A 9,933-nucleotide genomic window follows, 5' to 3' on the forward strand; every position below is an offset into this window, starting at 1 on the left:
CTTGGAGTGTCCATATAATTCTTGTCGCAACAAAAATAAATTATGGGGTTTTACGTGCCAAAACCACGATCTGATTATGAGGTACCGTGTTTGGACGTTATACGGAACCTCACAGCGACGTCCACGACCACTGCAGTAATGAGCTTGGAGTGTCCATTTAATTGTTGTCGCAATAAAAATAAATTATGGGGTTTTTGGGTGCCAAAACCGCGACATGATTATGGGGCAAGCCGTAGTGCGCGGCTCCGGAATAATTTTGACCACCTGGGGTTCTTCAACGTACACCTTAATCGAAGTGCACGGGTGTCTTCGCATTTCGCCCCCGTCGAAATGCGGCCGCCCTGGCCGGGATTTGATCCCGCGACCTCGTGCTTAGCAGACCAACCGTTTATGCGGCAAGCTAGGCCGTATCAAACGAGTGCAGCATTCGCCGTGGTTATAAAGGCAAAGTGCACGCTGTAAGTTACATGACATGAGTGTATACATGTGTACAAGGTAACGTCACATGCTTGATGCACGAACGTTTATGACAACGCAGCTGTACCTATACGTGAAGGTGTGTCCACTTATTTATGCAATACTTATATTATTAGCTTATCAGTCGCCGAACTTGTCATTCGGTAAAAGGAAAAAGTTATCAGTTACCCAAATTTTGTGCCGAAAGGGGCATTTTGTCGCATGGTGCTTCATCGAAACTGCAGTCGGGTGAAAATCTTAATATTTCATTATGCTTCCCGTGCTCTGAAGAAAACTCACGGTGAAACAATGCGATAAATTCAAAATCGTAATGCTCAACGGATGTCTACGCGGTCAAAGACGCGTTCTCGGCTCTGGGATCATAATTGTGAGCGCAGGCCAACACGTTTGTGCGTACGTGCGAGCCCCGACCTATAGTCTCCCCTATAATGAATTGATTAAGATGAGCTTACCAGATTCGCAGTCATTTTAAGACGCAAGTGCGGAGGCACTAAAAAACGAATGAAGGGACCCTCTAGCGTTTATTGCTCTCTCACGCTCGTTATGTCGCAATCGTTGGAACAAAATTAACTGGGACGTAGGATTGAACGAGATCTAGTTTAATCCTGTGTATAAGATGTAGGCTGTAGAGAACGACATGCCCAGCAGCCGCTCCGAGTGCCGCAAAGCTCGAGAAACGACACAACTTGTCGAAGAACATCGAGCATCGTGTCACCTCCGCCATCTCTCAGAGATCGACTCCTTTCCGGACACCGCATCGCACTCTCAAAATAAACAGAGACCGCGCAGGCTGCAGCCGACGCTGCAGGGAGCGTCGGTTGATGCGATGGCGTCGCAGATTACCGGAGGGTTCAAAGGGTACAATCCATTCAACGGCAGCTGCCTCGTATCGCGGCATTTGAGCAGCCTCGAGCGGCACGGGAAGAGAGTGATACTTGCTGCGCTATCTTTCTGTCTGGTAATTAACGTCAGCATTGCTCTCTCCCACAGCGCCCCTTTCTAAAAGCCGATTTCCCTCACCATGGCAAAGACGAAGACGCACCTTCACTCTGCTTCTGACTGTGGATTCTCTCTTTCGTACCTCTCTGCGTTCCCCCTCAATATTTTTTCTTCCGCGAGGCTCAAACGCTCACTCTGGCCGTTTCTGCGCCTCGTCATATCTAGTAAGGTATTCTGTGGATTCACCGCGACGACGAAAAGTTGCGCTTTCGTCACTACAACTGTCACCCGTTTCAAGCCCCGCCATACTGAGCGAATCTCCACGCCGACGCCAGTTGTTCTTTCGAGCGCTGTTCCGTGGAAGTCATCAAAGATGTCCCGTGAGTATTTGTGCTACCGGTTGAGACTCGGCATGTACCGTCATCGTTTTTAACCCCGCTAAGCGCGTAGAATTAACTACGATCCAAATAGCTTCCCTCCATTGTTTCGGATTTATAGAGGTCGGATGCCGTGATTGGGATTCGCTAGTATCGCTACTCGGTGTGTCTGCGCCTGTGGCCACCGCGTACCGAAGTGAGTTGAATAGATTGACTTTTGAGTGTCGGTATGGCTGTCGAACTGGTTGCTGGCTAGCAGGTCTCAGCCTATGGCGGTAAGTTCTGACGGCGGCGTATGGTGCGGGGTATTAATTGCGCGTTGCATACTTCGCACCACGGCTATAAGTGTGTTGCCTCATTGCTGCGATGAATTTTCTCTTCGAGTAGTGTTACCGTGCGCGCAGCCAAGAGAAAGAATACGAACCGAGAAGAAGATATTGTGGTCACGAGGGAGACCTTTGCTCCGCTCTGAAATGCGGCTTAGTGAGGCCGACGGCCTTGTTAAACGCGGACAAAGTTGGCGGTGGTAAGAGGGATCCGCTTCGGGGGAGGATAAACGTATTCGAACCTCTCACACTGTGCCTTACAGTCATTGGAAATCTTTCTTAAACTATGGTTCTGCCTAGGCAGGAACGAAATGGAGATAGCACCAGTAGCGCACCCAGGATCTCTGCCAGGGGGGGGTTGACAGTTTGCCAATACCACCTAAAGAGCACTAATTTCGAATTCTTCACGGGAAATTGTCAAAAGAATGCGCTTTTTGCGAGTGTGCAGACGATTGCGCGTTTTACATCTTAGTTGCAGCACTCAAATGCGTAAGAAAAGGGGTTAAACAAAAGGGGGGGGGGGGGATAAGTCGTCTTCAGGGGGGGGGGGGTTACAACCCCCGAATCTCCCCCCCCCCCCCCCCCCCGTCGGTGCGCCACTGGATAGCACGGGTCGTTTTCATTGGGGACATTTATTTAATATGAAGAGAAATAAGTCACAGGGTAGGAAAAATGATATCTAGATAAATATTCACTCATTATATTATTATCCTGGCTCACAAAGATGAAATAAAGGACGGAATTGGTGGCTTTATCTCGCGAAATGGACAGTGATGGTTTGGGCTTGGATGCGTGCTCCCGCCGGGGTGCTCAGTGTTCATGACGTTGTCTATTACGTAAGACGTTGTCTATGAAGTAAGAATGTAGCATTGCGGTGCTAAGCACGATGTATCGGGGTCGGTTCCCGAACGCGCGCGGCCAATGGGGGCTGAGTGTACGGATTGAATTGCAAGAGCCTGGATTTAACGGGTATGGATAACTGAGCTTGATTTTTTGTAATGTCAGACAAACAGCTGTACGTGAATTGTGAACCTTCTCGTACGTGAATTGTCAATCTTCTCGGCTGCACTGTTGGGTTGCTGTGGGCCTGCCGTCCGAGTTCGTGCTCCGGGCTTCGCCCTCCTCCTCGGGCTGCGCGTTCGGGTCAAAGTGCGTTGCGGCGCGGGGCAAAAGGACGGTGTTCTCTAGTCTCTTCCCCCGCTGCTTCGTTTAGTATACCACAGTACTCGACCTCTAGACCTAAATCGCGGAGGTGTCTTACACTCCATATATTTCCGGAGGGTTTCGAGCGCGTTGTGATCTTGGCAACTCGACTCGCGAAGACGTCGCTGGTGTTGTTGGTTTCGGGTCCTGCGCTTCGCTGCAGGTTTCCTGTTTCGGCGCGACTGTTTACAAAGGAGGCTCGCTTGCTTCAGGTTTCTGTATGATCGCTGATGCTTCGTTATTTTCTTTTTGCGAACTTTGCTTTTTCGGTTCTTGATTCTTGCCGTTTCGACTTCTGCTAGGCCGCAGCTGTTCCATGTGGCGCTTCCATATGCTCTTGTCTCCGAGGTTTGCCTCGCAGGTTCTGTTTCCAAGTATGCGGCCCACAGTGTCGTTAGTCCACTTTTCGTTGGTTCTGTAGTTCTCTCATTCAGACTGAGTCACCTTCATACCTACGAAATTTGGACATTGGCCCATGCTTCCGTCTGTCTAACTTCCCCGCAATGCACCAGCGTAACTCAATGGCCTTTTAAGAAAATGATATTTCAATAGGCCGCCCGCATTTCAAGGACCTTAAGCCAGCAACGTCGAGAGTTTATGCCGTTCTAATTAAGTGCGCATTTACGACACTTTCGCAGGACCTTCTCGCAGCGTTGAAATTAAATTATGAGGTTTTACGTGCCAAAACCACGATCTGAGAATGAGGCACGCCGTATTGGGGGACTCTGGAAATTTGGACCACCTTGCAGCGTTACAGCAGTGTTTTATTCCTGACCAAAACACTCATTTAACGCAGCTGAGACGTTACGACTAAGTGCCGTAAATACGTTAATAAAAGGGCGTACTCCCTCGACGTTTCTTACTGAAAGTTGTTGAAACTAGAGCGGCCTTCTGAATATATATATATATATATATATATATATATATATATATATATATATATATATATATTTGAAAATGCCGGCCATTGAGTTCAGCTGGTGTACTGCGTTCAATTTCGACATATATCCGAAGGGGCAATGTTGGGAATCCCTTGACATGCGTAAGCACGACACTATTTAAAGGAATTTGCGGGGCATCGTCCTTCCCAGTCCCGCACAGCGTTTTGCACTGTGGGTCGTAGGAATATCGTGCGGAATTCCTCCACCAGTCATAAGTTTAGCGGGAACGTAGCCGACTTTAACGTGACCTGTTGTTCTGTAGCTGAGCTTAAACTTATAAATGCGTCGTCCATAGTCGTTCCTGCTCTCAGGCTTGCGTTGATTGATCTGTTGAATGTGCTGACAGCGTTATCAGCTGCGCCTTTTGTCGCTGGATTATGTGGGGGTGGAAAAAGGTTGGTTTCTCAACTTCATTTCTTTGCATAAGGTTGCGAAACTCGCTATAGGTGAACTAGCAGCCGTTGTCGCTCACGACTCTCTCCGGAAGCAAGTATTATAAAAAAAGTTTGCGGAATATTTTGACAGTTGTGATGATGCTTTGATGACTTCTGGATTACTTCCGATCATTCGGAGTACGTATCGATCAGCAACGGAAATGGTGCTCCATGGAATGCTGCCGCGAAATTAGCGTGAACACGTTGTCATCTCCTTTTTAGAATATTTTCAGGGATGAATCTGCACCTTATGATCTTCGTTTTTCTCCTCTTGGCATGGGCGACAAGGTTTAGTCAATTCTTCGATGTAGGCATCTAGTTTCGGCCACCGTACATAATATCCGGTTATCATCCTTTCATTTTGGTCGTATTGATGGAGTTCATCCAATAATCTTCCCGTGTAGTTATCAAGAATTATCACTCTCGTTCCCCACGATACACAACCAAACTCAACGTTGAGATCTGCTTTTTGCCTGAAGTATGTCTTGAGGTATGCAGAGTAAAATGGGGCGCTCCGGCCATCCTTTTATATTTAGCAGTAACACCTTCGACATGGTCTCGGAGCCAATTTGAGAGCTTTAGATGTACTGAATCAATTGCTGGAGTGTGCGTGGTTTAAACTGATACGCAAGTGGGTTTATTCCTCATCTAAGATACACAGTTGCACGTGCATTGCCAATCTTCTCGGTTGCACCGGCGGACAACTACGGTTGCTGGGGGTGCAAGTTGCCGCACTTCCCAGGGCCGGCCTCCTCCGCTCCAGTCCTCGAGGTGCGTGCGTATGAAAGTGCTTTCCAGCGCAGGCCACACTGGGGGTGTTCTGGTGTCTGTTTGTGCGTTAAATATGCCACAGGGGCGAAATGCAAAATCACCCGTGTACTTTGATTTGGGTGCCCGTTAAGGAACCCCAAGTCACCAAAATTATTCCGGAAATTAAAATCATAATGTGGTTCGATTTCGTTTAGGAACCCAAGAATTTAGTTTAAATTGGTTGCGCTAGCACTTCATTGCCGTAGTCAACCTACGGGACAAATGTATGAACGCCGTCGATTCCTTAGCGTTCGTGCCGCCTTCTGGAGGTCACTACTCTTCCTGTACTTATGGGGTTTGCTTCACCTCGCAGTCGAGACCCGTCTCTTTTCACTTGAACCACCGTGGTTGCTCAGTGGCTGTGGTGTGGGGCTGCTAAGCACGAGGTCGCGGGATCGAATCCCGGCCACGGCGGCAGCATTTCGGTGGGGGCGAAATGCGAAAACACCCGTGTACTTAGATTTAGGTGCATGTTAAAGAACCTCAGGTGGTCCAAATTATTCCGGAGTCCCCCCACTACGGCGTGCCTTATAATCATATCGTGGTTTTGGCACGGAAAACCCCATAATTTAATCAATCATTTTTTTTCACTTGGCACCCTTCGGTCGCCGGCCTAATCCCTCTCCCCCATCTCCAACCGAACGACGAATTAACGCGTCGTTCTGCCGTCGCAATCTCGGCTGCATAGGTGGATTGCCCCCCCACTGGGGCCTCGCTTTGTCTGCTCAGAGGAAACGGGAACCACAAAATCAGGCGTACTGTACTTCACGTCGTCGCGATCCGCTCGTTCCTTGCCAGACTGTTACGTGTTTTAACGCGACAGCGTTAAGGCCCCCGTGTTGTATTAAGTCCGGTGTCGGCGTCCGGTGTCAGTCTCTCGTGAGCAAAAATTTCCGCATATGTTTAGGTATACAGGGTGTTCTAAATTAAAGCTTTACAGAATTTTTAAAAATCGCCTGTGGCAGTTGGCGTAATTCTTATCGTTGAGCTGGGTTATTCGAACATGCGGAAATTAGTAGCACGAGGAATCAAAACACGTATTCAACACATTAAACAAAATTCATTAATTAACTTCTTAGTTAAAACGTTACGACACATATTGAGTTTACGAATTGAAGCCGGTGAGCTTGTCAGGCGTATCAACTTGGAATGAATTTCCAGTATGAGACCAGTTTTGAGATATGCGCCATCAAACTCACCGTAAAAATGCACTGTTGTTCAATGCACTCGCCGTAAAATGATGCTGGTTTATACATTGAAGCACAAAAGTAGCTGGAACGCCCTTGAATTTCGTCCCACACCTTAGGAAATATCTCGAAAATGGTGTCATCCTGGAAATTCATTTCAAGTGGATGCGCCTTCAAGTGGACACAGAGGCTATATTCGCAAATAGCAATATGTGTCATAATATATTTAACAAAGTTCACTAGTCAATTTTTATTAACTAGTTGAATATGTGTTTTAATTTCTCGTACTACTAATGTCCGCCTCTTGGAATAACCCAGTTCAAAAATAAGAATTATGCTACCTCCCACAGGCGATTTTTTTAAAATTCTGTAAAGCTTAATTTTGAACACTCGCTATGTTGCTATATCACATGCGGTATATGCGAGTTTATTGCCACACCATGCAAGCACTAAAGTAGCTCATACTTTGTCTTGCATTCTTGACAAAGTTCTTGAGAATGACAGTCCACAAAGAAATGTCATGAAACAAACCACCGACAGCGCATGCCTTTTTTACAGAAAAAAATGTTATCACTTGCAATTACGATTATTTCTCTCAGATATCGAATTCGTTGCAGTCCCCAATTACTGTCCCACGAAAGTAATGGAGCAATTTTATAAAAACGTAATCTATTACCTTTGGGTTACATTTATTCCTACTTGTATTAGCATTGCAGAAGTACACTAAATGGAACGAGCTGGCCTGGATAATTCAGCGCGTGCCCTGCAGCCCTTCACAAGTTGTTTATCTTGACAGTTTCATTTGCTTTTCGAAATTTTCGTTGGTCATCTTCCCTCTTTTTATCTTGAACACATCTTCAGCGACAGAGAAAACTCGCGCCTTGTACACGCTGTAGAGAAAGGCTCTCTTGTGACGTCAGTACGAAAGCCGTGCGCAAGAAAAATTTATGGTTACTCATTGTATCGATGCTTGCGTCCGGGTCCTCTGTAACGCTCAGCGCTTTATTGTAGCTGGGTCTCGGAAAAGCCCCTTCCTCCCGGAAGGAGCAATGAGAAGCTGAAAGAAAAAAAGTTGCCGCAGTTTCACCTGAAAGGCGAAGCATCAATTGCGATAGCAAATTTGTAGAGAGCTATACGGAGTAATGATAGTAGCTTGATGAGCTGTATAAACTTGGACGTGCAGCAGCACCGGCAACACGCAGATCTGATGTCGACGCCGTCGGCGTTTTGCCCGCGTTCGCACAAAATGCGTGCGGCTTCGGTGACTGTTGCCGGAGCCTCTGATATAAATAGGCACTTGGTGCCGCAGCTAAACGTCGCCTCCCTTCCCCCCCCCCCCCCCCCCCCCCCCCGCACGTCCTTTCAGGCGTCAGAAGAAGGCTCGTTTGCTCTACATATAGGTGATTGTAAAGGAGGAAAGAGACGCCTACTTATGCAGCCCTTAAGGGAGCACGGCGCAGAACGCGCGTTTGTTTTCCGCCGTGCGTTCACTCCCCGTGAAAGCGCGCGTCCCTCGCGCCCTTTCACTCGCACATACAGCGTTCGGCGGCGCGCGGCGACGATTTCATCTCCATTGACGTCATACGGAACCTCACGGCGACGGCGACGCCGACGGCAGAAATCTGCTTTTGAGTGTCCATATAATTGCTATCGCAATAAAACTCTTAGGTGATTTTCAGGCATCAACGTCCCAATCTCTACCTCTGCGGAACCATTGGCGCGCCGGTTAAATTCGTCAGCCCAGATCCGGTGGAGTGTTATGATGAGAATATAAATACAAGGCGCCCGGGTCTGCGTTTCAGTAAATATTTGAAGAAAAAAAAAACAGCGCTAAAGAGACGAGGACGAAAACAAAACAGGTACAACAGACAGGCGCTAACTTCGAACTAAAATTTTATTTGAAGAAACAAGTGTTATATACATGAAAATGAATTGCACCACCGTGACGTCATGAACTCTCTATCACCCGCCGGGGTGGCTCAGTCAGCTAAGGCGTTGCGCTGCTAAGCACGAGATCGCGGGATCGAATCCCGGCCCAGGCGGCCGCATTTCGATGGAGGCGAAATGCAAAAACACCCGTGTGCTTGCGTTGTAGTGCACCTTAAAGAACCCCAGGTGTTCAAAATTAATCCGGAGCCCTCCACTACGGCGTGCCTCATAATCAGAACTGGTTTTGGCACGTAAAACCCCAGAAAGAAGAAGAAGAATGAACTCTTTATCGCATCAAAAAGGCAATCTCTTTGTCGGCAAGCGCCACTGACGGGCAGCTAATGCACGTGCCCTCGACCCTCAGAATGTAAAAAGCTTCTAATATCTCCCTTTCGAGTCTATCTCCGGAACGTGCCAGAAACAAGGTGTCAAAGATTCGAACTGCAATTGTGAGGTTTACAATATTGAGCCAAATGACCTCCCGTAAATATTTGTTTTTTTTTCGGACCTTGAATCGCAGGAAACGTCGTTTTCAGTGCTACAAATTTTACGCTGCAGTATATGCTAAAGCTTACGTTACTTGTGGCGACGAATAGATGTCTTAGACCGCAGAAAAGCGGTGATTTTCTCGCATTAATTGAACAGAAACGGAAATGAAGTGTAGCACCCAAAAGCGCGAAAGTTTAGACAAATTTACCAGTAGATCTTCTTGCGACAAGCCGTTTGGTGAAATATATATATATATATATATATATATATATATATATATATATAACCAGTACTCGAAGCCATCACCAAGACAGGCTGTGTGTCCACACTGCAAACCACGACAGCACCTTTGGGAAGCAAAATCGGCTCATTTGTGACGTTGAGTACTGCGAGAAGGGCCGTGCTGTTGATGAATCGCACGAGACTCGACGCTAGTGCAATTCCTTTGGACAGGCAACGGGCTGATGGGGCGACTAGAACATCGCCATTGTCAATTACGTCGGAAGCAATCACAAGAAGTTGCTCGTGGCCAGGTTGCACCACACAATCGGCTACGGTTCGCAGACGGTGGCGGGACTGAGGCCCCTCGTCGGTGTCATCGGTCTCGCGCATGTGGACAAGGCGTTGTCGGCAAGCGATGAAAGCGGCAGCGGCAGAAAGAAAGTCCCAACCAAGAAGGAGCACATAAGCGCAGGAAGCCAGCACTGCGAACGGAATATGGTGGCGGATCCCATCAATAAAAACTCGAACGGTACACTGTGCCGATGGCCGTATCGTAAGGTTATTCCCGCTACGTAAAGGAGTGCCATGGTAAGGTGTAG

The sequence above is a fragment of the Dermacentor silvarum genome, chromosome 7, assembly GCF_013339745.2.
Source record: "Dermacentor silvarum isolate Dsil-2018 chromosome 7, BIME_Dsil_1.4, whole genome shotgun sequence".
Classification (NCBI taxonomy): Eukaryota; Metazoa; Arthropoda; class Arachnida; order Ixodida; family Ixodidae; genus Dermacentor; species Dermacentor silvarum.